Source organism: Littorina saxatilis, linkage group LG3 (assembly GCF_037325665.1).
Source record: "Littorina saxatilis isolate snail1 linkage group LG3, US_GU_Lsax_2.0, whole genome shotgun sequence".
Lineage (NCBI taxonomy): Eukaryota > Metazoa > Mollusca > Gastropoda > Littorinimorpha > Littorinidae > Littorina > Littorina saxatilis.
Window position 1 is genome coordinate 42,739,843 of NC_090247.1, and position 17,094 is coordinate 42,756,936.

At 41.4% G+C, this 17,094-nt stretch overlaps 1 long non-coding RNA gene across 1 annotated transcript; it reads right to left on the reverse strand.

The window, feature by feature from the left end:
- Nucleotides 1-11,443: 11,443 nt before the first annotated feature.
- Nucleotides 11,444-13,148, reverse strand: LOC138962427 (uncharacterized). Its single transcript, XR_011454512.1, has 3 exons — nt 13,032-13,148; nt 11,950-11,992; nt 11,444-11,509 (listed from the first exon to the last, which is right to left on the reverse strand). It is a non-coding gene; the product is annotated as an uncharacterized lncRNA (long non-coding RNA).
- Between the last annotated feature and the right edge of the window lie 3,946 nt (nt 13,149-17,094).

The window sequence follows — 17,094 nt, forward strand, 5'->3', positions numbered from 1 at the left end:
CCTTCTATGTATTATGCTACTGACACTTGCCCCGCTGAAACACAACACATCACTGGTATCATCAATAAGTGAAATCTTCGGTGGAGATGGTACTTTAAGAACTCTCAATGATGAAAAATCTGTAGTCCCCTTCACTTTACACGCTTCTAATCAAGCACGCACACGGGAGCTCCGTTGTAGCAGACGTTGTAGTAAACCAGCTGAGTGGGGATTTCAATCCTGTCACCTGTTTTTATAAGCGACGCGGACCGCTCTGTCGCTGACCTGACAACCCTAAACCGCTATCCTTCTTCAACAGCGTACGGTTCTCTTACGAACCGTGTCCGTGATTCCGTTCTTGTTGACGGTCGCCGGCGCACGCTTCTAAACGAGCTAAAAACAACAAATGACACACACACACACACACACACGAACGCACGCACATACACACACACACACGAACGCACGCACACACACACACACAACACACACACACACGAACGCACGCACATACACACACACACACACACACACACACACACACACACACACAAACAGGGAGAGAGAGAGAGAGAGAGAGAGAGAGAGAGAGAGAGAGAGAGAGAGAGAGAGAGAGAGAGAGAGAGAGAGAGAGAGAGATCATGCAGAGAGAGAGAGGTTTTCTTTTTTCGTTTATAACTTATAACACTCGTAGCCGTTTCTGATGACCCCACCCTGAAGAGGTTTTTTTTTATACGCAAAATGGGGCAGTGGGGTTGGGAATTAGGTGTAAGGTTTAGGCGAAGAGATCTAAAAGCTTTCAGTGTGTACGGTTCCTTTTTCCCCAAAGCTGATATCCAAATGTTGCAACCCATTGATGAATTCGGATGAGGTTCTGTAACACCTGTCTGGCGGCCCGGCGCAGAATCAAGAGCAGTGGGGTCATTGCAAGGAAAAGGGAGCAAAGGCCCCCACCTTCTTCGAAATCGTCGAGCACCGAGTTAATACATGCGCCAAGAGAGAGAGAGAGAGAGAGAGAGAGAGAGAGAGAGAGAGATGGATGCATGGATGGATGAATGGATTATTGTTCTAGTCAATGACTTGATTTTGACAATTTTCAGACTCATGGAATTGGTGCATACAAACGAAATAAATAAGGATGTGATAAATTGAGCATTAAACATACACTTGCAAACATAAGAGGCAAAATATAGCAAGAGCCTGCCACATTTGGAGACATAAACATGAAAACATAGCTTGGAAAGATGATATAACATATATATGTGCAAACATTGTCAAACGACACCGAGACACAGACACAGATACTCGTCCATACATATACACGTACAGACACACACAGACACACACACAGAAACACACACACACACTCACACACACACACACACACACACACACGCACGCACACACGCACGCACGCACACACACATCTGGTGGGTGTGTAAAATGTAACTTAAGATTTGGCCACACACACGAATACTTTTTGAAAATGTTAGCAACACTTTCAAAGACATTTTAGAATCATAAATGAATATGGTATGCAAAATGCTTTCACTTAAAAAAAACAAGCTTTCTGCTGGCGGTTAATCCTTATCCAACGAGTGTAACTTAAGGTTTATGAATGTTGATAAAGGATTCTAATTAACAAATTCATTAATAAGGGGACAAATAGGTCGCAAAAGATGCAAAGTTGACCAAGAATTGCCCCTTTAAAATTCTACACACACGGATGTTTTCCATAATCAAGAAGTAGGGGTTAGACATGTAAGTGCGAGTCCCTTCTTATGTTCGAATTGAAATTGAAAATAACAAAAGTCAAAATCGAAATTAAAAAAAGTGTAAAAAAATCAGTTTTTGATGAAATCATTCAAAACTTCGCAGGCACTTTCTATTAGAACCAGATATGAGACTCACAAAAAGGCAAAAGCCTGAAACGAAAAGAAGTTTGTTTATAATTGAAAATTTGTTTTGATGATTCTCTACACACGAAAATGGTGACACGTAACTCAAAGATTTAGCTGAATCTTCGAGACGTCTGTGTACAACTATTGCGGAAAACTCTTTCATGTATTCTTTTAGTTATGTATAACTTGTATAATTAGTATCAATAATATTGCTCGTGTACTTAAATCTACTTCAATTGAATTAGTTGACCTAAGTAACAGTTCAACACACACATCATGATTTTATTTACATTACTTTTGCATTCTCCGACAAATATGTCTGTGCTCAATTTTGAAGTCGTAATTATAGCTCTATTATGTCGGCTCAGTTACTTTGGAAGATATTGCTCCCGTTCAAACTCCTAAACATTCCTGCACATTCTTTAACAGCATGGACTCATACATTGATAGGGTAGGCGATCGTGGCTTTTGCAGAGCTACAATTGAAAAACTCTTATAAAACACAGTTACCATTTTACCGAAGTTTTCAAAAAATGTGCAACATAACAACACTTCAAATTATGAAAACTTCATTAAGTGGCATTCCACCAATATGTTACACGACAACTACGTTACAGATCAACAAAAAAAGTTACTTGTCACATTCAGTCATGAAATACATGAAACAATAATTTATTATAGTCGATAACAAAAGCATACACTCACACATACAAACATACACACATAAAGACGCACACACATGTACGAGTGTGCAAAACTATGCAAATAAACACATCTGAAACAGTTATTAAAGTAGATAACATAATTATGATCTCACACATACACACTCACACACACACACACACACACACACACACACACACACACACACACACACACACGTACACACACACACACACACACACACGTACACACACATGCACACTAACACACATACACACACACACACACACACACACACACACACACACACACACACACACACACACACACACACACACACACACACACACACACACATACACAAACATGCACAGGCCATACGTGTAAAAGGCAAAGTATGAATAACAAGAAGGAAGAAAAACATTCTTTATATGACATTTTAACAAAGTCAATGACACAATTACAGAAAGGATAACGTTGCATCGAGAACAAAAACGCGCGCTCATAGCCAACTCATTCATGTATATGCACACAAACGGTTTACAATCGTCGCCGTAATAAACAACTTGTACGCTAGTTTTAACATGAACCGACACTATGATATTTTAGGTGTACGCCGCTCGCGAAGCATGACAATCCGGTCCCGGTTAACAAAGAGTGTACGGTTCTCTCACTGACGCCCAGATGTTCACGGGATGACTCCTACTAATAGTTTTTTTGTTAAGTAAATGTCGTAACCAGTCAGACATTCTTCAAGAATGGTGAACGGTTCTCACCCCACCCCGGCTCCCTTCTCCCTGCAAACTAAACCCAACAGCAACACCCCCGCCTCCTTCCACCCTTTCGCCACCACGGATCTCTTCAAATCTTACCTCGGACAAAACAAAACCACACAAACACACAAAAATCATTATTCCACCGGAAATCATACAAAACAATTGCAGTTTGACCGCAGTTTGTGCCAGGTGGGAATATTTTGCTGAATTAATTTCTCGAGATCGACAAACTGAGTTGTCTCTCCGCACAGGCAACCCGTGAAAATGCCTGGATAGCTCTGTGCTGGTTGACGTGATCTGTCTGTCTGTCTGTCTGTTTCTTTCTCGGTGTGACCGTCAGTGTTGGCTTGTCTGTATTTGCATGTCGGTGTCAATGATTTCACTCTGGAGACTGAAGAGGGTCAAGAAGGGATCGACGTCTTGCTTTGTTCAGTCGGTGTCAATGATTTGACTCTGCAGAAGAGGGTCAAGAAGAGACGTCTTGCTTTGTTCAGTCGGTGTCAATGATTTGACTCTGCAGAAGAGGGTCAAGAAGAGACGTCTTGCTTTGTTCAGTCGATGTCAATGATTTGACTCTGCAGAAGAGGGTCAAGAAGAGACGTCTTGCTTTGTTCAGTCGGTGTCAATGATTTCACTTTAGAGAAGAGGGACAATACGTCTTGCTTTGTTCAGTCGGTGTCAATGATTTCACTCTGGAGAAGAGGGTAAAGAAGGGAGGTCTTGCTTTGTTCAGTCGGTGTTGTTTCTCATTCAGTTTGTAAGTCATGAGTCCTTTCAGAAAAAGAGAATCTTACAGTAACTGTGAAGACCTACAAACCCTCCCTAAATAATCGTGACTTTTCATGTGGTCTTCTTCTTCTTCTTCGTTCATGGGCTAAGACTCCCACGTTCACTCATGATTTTAGCACGAGTGGATTTTTACGTATATATGACCGTTTTTACCCCGCCATTCAGGCAGCATCATACGCCGATTTCGGGGGAGGCATGCTGGGTATTTTCGTGTTTCTATAAGCCACCGAACTCTGACATGGATTACAGGATCGTTTCCGCGCGCATTTGGTCTTGTGCTTGCGTGTACACACGAAGGGGGTTAAGTCACTAGCAGGTCTGCACATAAGTTGACCTGGGAGATCGGAAAAATCTCCACTCTTAACCCACCAGGCGGCAGCGACCGGGATTCGAACTCACGACCTCCCGAATAGGAGGCCGACGTCTTACCACCACGCCACTGCGCCCGTCTAATTTTTCATGTGGTCATTGCAAATACTTTCAAAGTCTAATCTAATCTGACGTTATAATATGTAAACTTTGAGAATGGGGAAAATTCATTAAGTTATGCATGGGGAAAGAAGAGATCTGCCCAGCACAGGTCATTTGATGTGGCTACCTATCATTCGTATACTGACATTTAGGTGTCAAAAATCAAAAAGGGATTTGGTGTCAGTTTTCACATTTTACACAACAAACATTGCCCTCTTTCAGAATAACATGTATTTTACAAGAGGTACTGCAAATAGTATTTAACAGCAATTTAAGCATCAGTGTCACACTCTCTCAGAAATATGTTTGAGGACTTGAACCCATGCAGCCAGGCAAATAGTTTTTGCGATTAATGTCAAAGGCTAAGTTAACCTGGCGTTAGATGTAAATAAGCAACAATAACAACAAAACAGCAGTAAGGCAAGGAAAATACACCACTCACCCTCAAACCTTGATGTTCCGCAACAAATCCCATCTGAGTTCCACACAGTTGATTCACAAGAAATCAAATTGTAAATGTTCGTTTAGTGGGGGCCAGGTTCCAGTGAATTACTGAATTTCTCTGCCAGTCTTCAGTCGATGTTATGCAGATCACTCATTGTTCTGTGCATTTATTTATTGAGGAGATTTCTATAGCGCATAACTAAAAGCACTATGCGCTTTGTGATGTGCATGACGTGCTTGCGTCGACGGAATGAACGCAACACTTCAAAAAAGAATCGTATCAATGCTCACCTTCTATGTATATTATCATCAGTTTGAACACTTGCCTTGTTGAAACACAAACCATCACTGGTACTATCAGCGATAGGTGGAATTTTCCGTATAGCGATGGTACTTTTTACAAACTCTCAATGATGACAAATCTTTATATTATATTATTAGTCACTTCTCTTAAACCGATTCTAATTAAGCACGCACACACACGAGAGCTCTGCCGGTTGTAGCAAACCAGCTGATGCCTTGAGTTTCATCCAAGTCACTGCCGTTTTTATAAGCGACTGGCGATAACTGGTAGTTGCCTTGCCAAGCCTCGGCCTTGCCTTGCGAACACCTCCCCGCCAACCAGGAAATTTTCCTGGAAGAGCCTGGAAGAGCCTCGTACGGTTCTCTGACCAAGAACCGTGTCGATGTTTCAGACTCGCGCTTCTAAATGGACAGAACAACTTTAGATTCAGGGTGGGGGTAAGTGTGAGTGGTGGGGTCAGACTCTAATATGATTGTTATTTAACAGACATCTATCCTTTAGCCGTTAGTGGGACCATTCTGCGTGTGTGTGTGTGTGTGTGTGTGTGTGTGTGTGTGTGTGTGTGTGTGTGTGTGTGTGTGTGTGTGTGTGCGTGCGTGCGCGAGGGAGAGAGATATTGAAGAGAGAGAAGAGAGATATATAGTTTTTCTTGGTTATGGGTGTAGAATTAATCACGGTTGTTTCCGATGATCCCACCTGAACAGTGTTTTCGTCCAGGAAACAATTGTCATACGAAAAAAAAATTGCTGAAAGGGTGTGGGAGGGAGAATGGTCTTTCTTCGATTGCAAGGTTCAGGCAAAACCGGCAATACATGAAGCTTTCAGCGTGTACGGTTCATTTTATTTAAAAAGCTGTCATATGATTTGTTGCATTTATTTTTTGATTCAGGAAACACTGCACTGCGTCGTTTAATTGTGCTTGTATTTTGTAATACGTGCAACTGAAAAGAAAATCTGTTATTTTATTTTATCATACAGTATTGTGGGTGTTTGTTGTCTCGGAATTCATTCATTCATTCATTCATTTATACATTCTCCGTCTCCGTCTCCGTCTCCGTCTCCGTCTCCGTCTCCGTCTCCGTCTCCGTCTCCGTCTCGTCAATATTTTATTTATTAATTACTTATATGAATTCACACTTGTGCATGATAAGTAGCCTCACTGTGGGTTATCCACTTGCAAGATGTTTAACTCTTTCTGCCTGGAGACAATCGTGTTATGCAGTAAAACGACAGGCAAGCACTTTATCAAGGATGCTACACCCCGGCAGAAGTGTACGGTTCCAATAACCAAAGACGACGACATGTGTATCGCTCTCAAAATATCTACATCGCTCCAAAGAATCACTGATATCCGTAAACAGTGCAAAATGACTTGCACGACTCAATTTCTGCATTACATGAGTTTATTTTTACACACACACACACACACGCACACACGCACACACACACACATGCTCAGATATCTTTGACTTGTGTCCCTGTGTTTCTATGTTTGAATACCATTCGAGGCGACGCTTGTCACAATTTTAGCTATGTGAAACTGGGGCACATTACACGAGTTTATTTTTTGCAACCACGCGAGAGAACACATTCTGTTGCTTTGTCTCAAAATAAAGTGTGTGTTCGTTCACCTTTGTTTGAATTTTAATTTGTTCATGTTTTTTTATGTCGTTGTTGTTGTGGTGGTGGTGATTGTTGTGGTTGTTTGAGTGGTTGTGGTTGTGTGATTTGATTTAAATACTTTACATCACTCTAATGACACACTTTCCTTCAACTGCCCACACACCTCTATAATAATCTATGAGGATAAATTTGCCTGGTCTTTAATTTCGATAGTCACACAAATCTGGCTCTGATGTCAGCCAGAAAAGCACTTATCTAAAATATACAGATAAGGAAGATGATAGGAGACAGGTAATAGCGAATGAGCTATTTCAGTGCTTTTGTTGTTTTCTGTTTGTTCCAGTCAATACAACTGATATCCTACTTCGACCTTTTTCGCATGACGATTCAACACTAAACTTTCAGTCTTGAAATCCTTGAAAATGTCGAACTAAGTGATGCGCTTTTAGCGGCAGCCTGGGTTCCGGCTAAACATATTTGTTTCTCAGATCTTGAAATGTCGCACTGTCTCATGTGATCAAGATTGATTTTACACACACACACACACACACACACACACACACACACGCACACACACACACACACGCACACACACGCACGCACACACACACACTGATATACACACACGCACACACACACACACACATACACACACACACACACACACACACACACACACACACACACACACACACACACAACCGCGGATGGCCAACTCTGGAAAATTGTATAAACTCGCCAGCCAGGAGAGTGACTTCAAGAGTTAAGCCACCAGCCCGCCACAAAAAAAAAAGCCCGGTACTAAACGACAAACAAATTCTATCACAGTGTCAGTATGAATGATTTTCATATTTATTTATGCACTTAAAACAATGTTCTTCTTACGTTCAACATGAAACCCAAAGTGACCTGGCAATCATGCAACACACGTTTCATATTTATATGAACTTTCTATCTGGCATTTTGTTTTCAGTATTTCTTCTTCACGTTCAATATCAGATTCATGGTGATAATTCATAAAACACGGTTCATTATATTATTAACATTTCATCTATGTTGAAGAAACATCAAGCGTTGATAAATAAACGAAGCCAAAAACACTAAGTCGTACAAGACATTTGTTGTTAGTTCACTCTGTACTGAATATTCACCAACGGGCCTAGGCCCGTCAATGACAGGAGACATTCTTTCTTTCTTTATTTGGTGTTTAACGTCGTTTTCAACCATTCAAGGTTATATCGCGACGGGGAAAGGGGAGATGGGATAGGGGAAAGGGGGAGATGGGATAGAGCCACTTGTTAATTGTTTCTTGTTCACAAAAGCACTAATCAAAAAATTGCTCCAGGGGCTTGCAACGTAGTACAATAGTACCTTACTGGGAGAATGCAAGTTTCCAGTACTACTTGACTAAAATCTTTACAAACATTGACTATATTCTATACAAGAAACACTTAACAAGGGTAAAAGGAGAAACAGAATCCGTTAGTCGCCTCTTACGACATGCTGGGTAGCATCGGGTAAATTCTTTCTCGTCCCAACCAATATGGGACTCCCCCTAACCCGCGGGGGGTGACAGGAGACATAGTCAACGTTTCTAGCGAGACTAAAATGTATACGACAGACCACCGTATACATGTTTGACGTTCCGGCGTTGGAAACCAATTCAAAGTGTTTAAAGAACACGCGTGTACGGTCGGTGTAGGTTACCTGCACGCTACCTGGCGTTGTTGGTCAGGCCGAATGCCATTTTCAGATATATGCGCTCTATGATCAGTCTACCTCATTATATATATATATATATATATGTCCATGTCAGTGAAGTCAGTTCACATTAAGTTTGGAGATGATACTGTTTTTCCATTTTATGCCCCAACGACCTCAATATTTCAAGTAAACCGGAAGTAGAGACTTGGGCTTGATTCGATGTGTGGGTATGCGAATGAGTCAGTAGGCCTACATTAGGGCCTATTTGAAATTTGCGCGGCGGCGGGATGGGGCACTTGGTGAAAAACAAACATGTGTCATTAGCAACCATCCAGGCATATTTCGTGAAGTAAGGTTATGTATTATGTCATTTACGGTTGTGGGGTAGTACGATTCCGCAAGAGTGCGCGCCACTAATTGCAATGTAGCCTACATTCGTGCTGAGTTGCGAATTCACAGCCGGCCTGGGGAACCGCTGTGGACTGAGGTAAGCTTGACAGTAATTTCATTTTGAAACCTCTACTACTGTGATAAATACTCAGTCTTTCAACGCAACAGTCATGTTGTTCTCTCTCTCTCTCTCTCTCTCTCTCTCTCTCTCTCTCTCTCTCTCTCTCTCTCTCTCTCTCTCTCTCTCTCTCTCTCTCTCGCTCTTTTTTACACACACACACACACACACACACACACGCACACATAGTCCTACGCTAGCACACACCAGTCACAAGAAGCGCAATGTTCTTGTCCTCAAGTTATGTCACGTTGGAGCGTTATCTTGCGAGGCTGGCTGATGTTCCTGAAAAGAAAATAAGGACGAGAATGAACGAACATTTTCTTTTGTATAAATGAGAGAGAGAGAGAGAGAGAGAGAGAGAGAGAGAGAGAGAGAGAAAGAGAGAGAGAGAGAGAGAGAGAGAGAGAGAGAGAGAGAGAGAGAGAGAGAGTAGACAGTATGTTAGGCAACTCAGGGCAGACTTTTAGTTTCACTCTCAGATGAAGCAGTTTGCTCCCTTGATGTAAACATGTCGATATTACGTTTTTCGTTCTGTCCGCAGTGTTTGTAGCGTGTGTATGTGTGTGCGCGCGTGTGTGTGTGCGCTCACGCGCGCGTGTATATGTGTGTTTGTGTTTGTGTGTGTGTATGTGTGTGTGTGTGTGTGTGTGTGTGTCCATGTTCGACTATTTGTGCTCATCAGTGCGAGTATGTACCTATCTGAGAACATTCATGACTGATTAGAGTAATGTATGTTGGCGTGCGTAGGTATTTAAAATATGTTTTCGATATATCCCAACCGACCCTAATTTTTCTTTTCGCCCGTAAACAAAAAGAATGACAAAACTCCATTTTGGCGACTTTTCAAGGAAAGCTACCCTTCACAGACATCAGGGGACACTCTTCAACCCCCCCCCCCCCATCTCATTAAAAACAGGAAGTAACTAACCCACCGACCCTAATTTCTTGGCCTCTAGATCGAAACATATTATCATGACCTTAGGTTAGTATGTTAATGTGATGTACCTGTGATGCTGCGCCTTCCCGCATTGCTGGTCTGTTGATGTTGATATCTGGAGAGAAACAAATATATATACAAAACATAAGTCTGATGATCATGTTGTTTCGGTTTCTATTTCAAGGCTAGTGTACGCTGGGTATTACCGTTCCCGCTCAAAATAATGTAGAGAACGAGATGATCACGTCTGAAAGAGTAACACACACACACACACACACACACACACACACACACACACACACACACACACACACACACACACACACACACACACACACAGAGACCCCCCAACCACACACACTTGCTATTGAACATGAAGCAACGGAAGCAATCCCATCACATGAAAAGCTACCTGGCAGCATTTACAAATTATCCTATTATAGTGACGTATACTCATTTTTGTCTTTTGTCATGTTGCCAGGTAATTTGGAACTGTCCAAGATATTAGACTGCAAGTTTGTTGCCTTCAGTCAGAAAAGCTTACTAAATTTAAACAAGGAAAGACATAAAAGAATGTGCGGCTTTTAGTGGGTTGGATTTTCACCACTTATTAAAAACGGCATGCACACTGGGACATTCATTAGAGTCAAATAATTATTACTCCACGGACTTACCGGTGCTCTGTTGCACGTGTTCTTCTGGTCTGTTGTGAACGGCCTGGAATCACACAATCGCATTTTCAAATCAGATAATAAATGTTTATAAATCTATCCTTGAAAACATTCAACTGAATTTTTTGTCGATGAAAGATGTGATATTATTTATAATACAGTATGCCTGTTGTTAGTTGTTTCATTTGTTGCCCCACAGTCTGTGTTACATCTTCGTTCTGTTTTAGATCTGTACGCTTGTATGCAAGTTCTGTTTTATTGTCAGACTTTTTATGAGTAACTATGCGTCTATTACTTATCTTATGTATTTTCATCTTTTAAAAAACAATTTTTCTAGATTATCTTATATAACTATAAGTGGTCGTTGTCTATGAATTTTTTTTGTAATGCTTGTATGTTATTTCCTATGAGGAAACTCTTTATATGTAAAATGTTGAATTTTAATGTCTAATGTAAAGCGCCATGAGACTGCCATTTCGCGGTGAACAGCGCTATAAAATAATGCTTTATTATTATTATTATTATATTAAGAGCAAAAAGGGCGCTCGTTCAAGCCATTGTCAGCACTACGTATAGGATTTTCAGTCGCACAGACACACACGAGCAAACGCACGAACACACACACATACACACACGCGCGCGCACACACATTCCAGTCTGTGTTTTGAAACTTGTTGGCCTACCTGACCCCTCCTTATTGCAACATCTGCTACTTCCTCATCTCCTTCCTCTGGCACTGAAAAAACAATCATCCAAAATAATGCATCACACCTTTTTAGGCCTCTCTGAACTGTTCTAATCACTTGTAGAACTGGAGCGTAAACATCACAACTCTCACAACTCTCTGCAACTGTAGGCAACATTTGAACCGTACACTCTTGGCGACGGGAACGCAGAAGAAGAAGAACCGTGCGCAACGGAAAGGAAAGGGAAGAGAAAGGGAACCAAAAAGAAAGAGAAAGGGAAAATCCGAGACCTGCCATTGGATCTTAAAACAGAGCCGAATGCTCTGAAATGGGGTGAGTACGCCTTTTCGATTTGGAGAAATAGAAAATGTGTGTGTGCGTGTTCTTGTGTATGTGTGTGTGTGTGTGTGTGTGTGTGTGTGTGTGTGAGAGAGAGAGAGAGAGAGAGACAGAGACAGAGAGAGAGAGAGAGAGAGAGAGAGAGACTTACGGTCTTGAAGGTCCTGTTCACACAAAACATATTGGGTTCGAATCTGGAACACACGCATTTTTGTGCATGAGCTTAATTCTCTTCAGACATACATTTTGTATGAATTGCTACACTAACTACAAACAAACACACACACACATGCCCACATACGCACACACGCACACTCAACACACAAACACACGCGCGCGCGTACGCATGCTTGCACCCACATATATTGATACATTTTCTACAAACATACACACACATACGCACACACTCGCATACACACACACACACACACACACACACAAAGACACACACATACACATACACACACACACACACACACACACACACACACACAAACAGACACACACGCACAAACATATACACAAACGGGCTCACCACTCACCACACACACACACACACACACACACACACACACACACACACACACACACACACACACAGTGACGCAAACAATTTTATCGCAAGATAAAGGAGCTTTTTCAGTCATCCAAAAAACAGGAGTTTGATATGAGCAAAAGTGGTTGGACATTTGTTTGTGTGTTTCTAAGTTAAACGCTGCTCTTATCCCATGTATAAGTGTTGGACAGATGTTTATAGTCATTGCTAATGATCTGCACAAATTCAGAATGGGCAAACATTCAGCAATTTGTATAAGATCTATCCTGGTAATTTGGTTTGGCTACCTGCGGTAGTTAAAAGATGCTATGTTCAACGCGCCGACTGACAGGTGACTAAAGTCGAAAAAGGGATGTTTTGGTGTCAGTTTTGGATTTTGACACATGTATGACAACACACATTACTCTTTTTAACGATGACCAAGTGTAAGACTTTCCAACTTGAAGAACGACATGTCTTTTACCAGGTGTACTGCTAATATGACTTAACAGCAATATAAGCATCAGTGCGGAAATACTGAACCTTTCACATATATATATACATATATAATATGCAGGCTAGTTTAAATATGTTTGAGGAACTGCTTCTTTGCAGCCAGGCAAATGGTCTCAATTAACCTGGCGTTAAACGTAAACAATCAAAATACATAAGTAATACATGGAAAAGACACCCTTTACCCTCAAACCGTGATGTTCAGCAACGAATTCCATCAGAATTCGACACAGTGGATTCACAAGAACTGAAAATGAAAATGCTCGGAAAGAAGGGTTCCAGTGAATGACTGAGTTTTTCTGTCCGTCCTCAGCCCCTGTTCTGCAGATCATTCACCTGTATGTGCATCACGTGCCAGCGGACGCAGAATGAGCGCAACACTTCAGAAAACAGCCGTATCAATGTTCACCTCATATATTGTGCATACTGACACTTGTCCCCCTGAAACACAAAACATCACTGGCATTAGAGCTAGGTGGGACCTGCAGTGGTGAAGGTACTTTGTAAAAACACTCAATGATTACACTCTTCAGTCCCCCTTACTTTACACGCTTCTAATGTCTGTTGTATGAAACAAGCACAGACAAATATTAAAGCACTGTTTGTTGAACCAGCTGATTCCTTGAGTATTGGTTTCATTCATATGTCGCGGCTTTTATATGGTGTCCATCAACACAGTTTAGGCGTTCACCGTTGGCGGTTGCGGCGGCCAAGCATAAAAATGCAAACGTCCTGGTTCACAAAGAGCGATAGGGTACGGTTCTCTCACTGTCTGCCAGATATTGACGGGATAACTCTTACAGGTTTGTAGAATTGTCCTAACCAGTCATACATTCTTGAATAAATAGTGTACGGTTCTCACCCCACCACCACCACCACCACCCCTCCTCCTTCCCCCGCCATATTACCCACACTATTTGCTACAGATATCTTAAATGAGAAAAAAAAGAACAGTGTGATTCTTTTCTCTCTTTATCCAGACTCACAGGAAAGAAATACAGTAAGTTTCCAAATTTGAAGACAACACCAAAATCAATGGATGTAAGTACTTTGGGACAGAAAACATTGAACTCGGCTCTGTTTGTATCACATGTAGGGGCACATGTAGCCTGTGTGTCTGAAGTAGTGGGTATGTTTGCGTAAGGGTTTGCTGATACTGAACTTCAGTTGTGTTTGATGATACTGAACTTCACAACTTCAGTTGTGTTTGCTGATATTGAACTTCAGTTGTGTTTTGTAAATGTCTATGTATCAGTGTATTATGTCTTGCCACACACATGCTAAATGTCCTTGTATTGATGAGGACAATACAATTTCTTGTATCGTGTATCTTGTATCTACATGGAGACTGTTTTTTTTTAATGGAAGTGTGTTTTTTTGCAATAAGAAAACACACAGGGCAGGTCATAGATGCATTGAGAGATGTACAGAAAATCATATGAGCGTTTGCATTTCAATGAGAAAAACTAAACTAAAAGATAATGTTCGGCACCACGAATCTGTTCAAATTTTACCCAGGATAAAATTACTTTAAAAAAAAAACAAGAACACATTCTTCCACTGGGACAGAAATTGTGCTGCTTGTTGTGCGGGGTGGGAATATTTTGCTGTATACATTTCTCGAGATCGACAAACTGAGTTGTCTCTCCGCACAGGCAACCCGTGAAAATGCCTGGATAGCTCTGTGCTGGTTGACGTGATCTGTCTGTTTTTACATTTAGTCAAGTTTTGACTAAATGTTTTAACATAGATGGGGAATCGAGACGAGGGTCGTGGTGTGTGTGTGTGTGTGTGTGTGTGTGTGTGTGTGTGTGTGTGTGTGTGTCTGTGTGTGTGTCTGTGTGTGTGTGTGTGTGTATATGTGTGTGTGTGTAGAGCGATTCAGAGAAAACTGTTGGACCGATCTTCATTAAACTTCACAGGAAAGTTCCTGGGTATGACATCCCCACATGTGTTTTTCATTTTTTCGATAAATGTCTTTGATGACGTCATATTCGGCTTTTTGTGAAAGTTGAGGCGGCACTGTCACGCCTTCATTTTTTTAAGCAAATTGATTGACATTTTGGTCAAGTAATCTTCGACGAAGCCCGGACTTTGGTATTGCATTTCAGCTTGGAGGTTTAAAATTAATTAATGAGTTTGCTCATTAAAGTTGACATTAAAATCATTTTTGTACAAACATATTTAAATTTGATTGCATCGTATTCCACAACTTCTCCTGAATTTAAAAATATATAGGTATGTCATGTTTACTCCAAAAAAATTGCTCAGAATGAATCGAAAGAAAATAGGTTCAGTAAGTACTACGGACACGTGCTTCGCGGCGGTGAGCGTGACCCGTCTCGGTCTTCGGTATGGTTAGCCGAGACATCTGAATGTACTAGTCTCGGCGATTATTGATTTGTGGTGTTGATCTTCACTAAATGCTTTTATATCGTTTCACGCGACTTGTTTTTTTTCTCTGTGTGACCAAGTTGGCTTGTCTGTATTTGCATGTCGGTGTCAATGATTTCACTCTGGAGACTGAAGAGGGTCAAGAAGGGAGGTCTTGCTTTGTTTAGCCGGAGTCGTTTCTCATTCAGTTCGGAAGTCAGGAATCGTTTCAGAAAAAGAGAATCTTAAACTAACTGTGAAGACCTACAACCTCTCCCCAAATAACCGTGACTTTTCATGTGGTCATCGCAAATACTGTCAAAGACTAATCTAATTTGACGTTATTATAATCTGTAAACATTGAGAATGGGGAAAATTAAGTATGTTGTGCATTCTAAGGAAAGAAGAGATCTGTCCAGCACAGGTCATTTGGTGTGGCTACCTATCATTCGTATGATGGTATGTAGCCTACATCGTGCCGACTGACATTTACGTGTCAAAAGTCAAACAAGGATCTAGTGTCAGTTTTCACATTTTTCACAACACACATTACTCTCTTTCAGCACTGACCCAGCGTACAGCTTTTCAACTTTACGAATAACATTTCTTTTACAAGAGCTACTGCGATTATTATTAAAAGTAATTTAAGCATCAATGCGATCGTACTGAAACCTTTCACACTGTCTCTCGGAAATATGTTTGAGGACCTGCGTCCACGCAGTGACTGAGGCAAATGGTTGTTGCGATTAATGTCAAAGTCTAATTTAACTTTAAGTTAAACGTGAACAAGCAACAACAGCAGTAGGACAAGGAAAATACACCACTCACCCCCAAACCTTGATGTTCCGCAACAAATCCCATCTGAGTTCCACACAGTTGATTCACAAGAAATGAAATTAAAAATGTTCGGATAGTAGGGGCCAGGTTCCAGTGAATTACTGAATTTCTGTGCCAGTCTTCAGTCGCTGTTCTGCAGAACACTCACATTTCTGTGCATCACGAGCCAGCGTAGACGGAATTAGCGGAACACTTCAGAAAAGAGTCGTATCAATGCTCACCTTCTATGTATATTATTATTTGAACACTGCCTCGTTGAAACACAAACAATCACTGGTATTATCAGCGATAGGTGGAATGTTCCGCATAGTGTATTTTACTGTATACTCAACACTCTCAATGATGACAAATCTTTATTGAGTCACTTTACTTTAAAGGCTTCTAATTATAAGCACGCACACACGTCCACACGAGAGCTCTTGTGTAGTAAACCAGCTGATTCCTTGAGTGCGCGTTTCATTAATATCACTGCGCTTTTTATAAGCGACTGGCAACGTTAGGGTAATGTTGCCTTGCATCACCCTTGCCTTGCGTATACACCTTCCGCCAACCTGAAAACCGTGCACCGCTTGCCAATTTTCCTGAAGAGCCTCGTACGGTTCACCAAGAACCGTGTCGAGATGTTTCAGTTCCTGTTCAGTCACGGTCGCCGACTCGCGCTTCTAAATGGACAGAACAACTTTAGATTCAGGGCGGGGGTAAGTATGAGTGGTGGGGTCATCCTCTAATATGATTGTTATTTAACAGACATCTATCCTTTAGCCGTTAGTGGAACCATTTTGCGTGTGTGTGTGTATGTGTGTGTGTGTGTGTGTGTGTGTGTGTGTGTGTGTGTGTGTGTGTGTGTGTGTGTGTGTGTGTGCGAGGGAGAGAAGTGAGACTGATTGAAGAGAGAGAAGAGAGAGAGAGAGTTTTTCTATTCTTGATTATGGGTGTAGAATTAATCATGGTTGTTTCTGGTGATCCCTTCTCCTGAACAGATTGCTCGTCCAGGAAAAAATTGTCATACGAAAAAAGGGCTGAAAGGGTGTGGGAGGG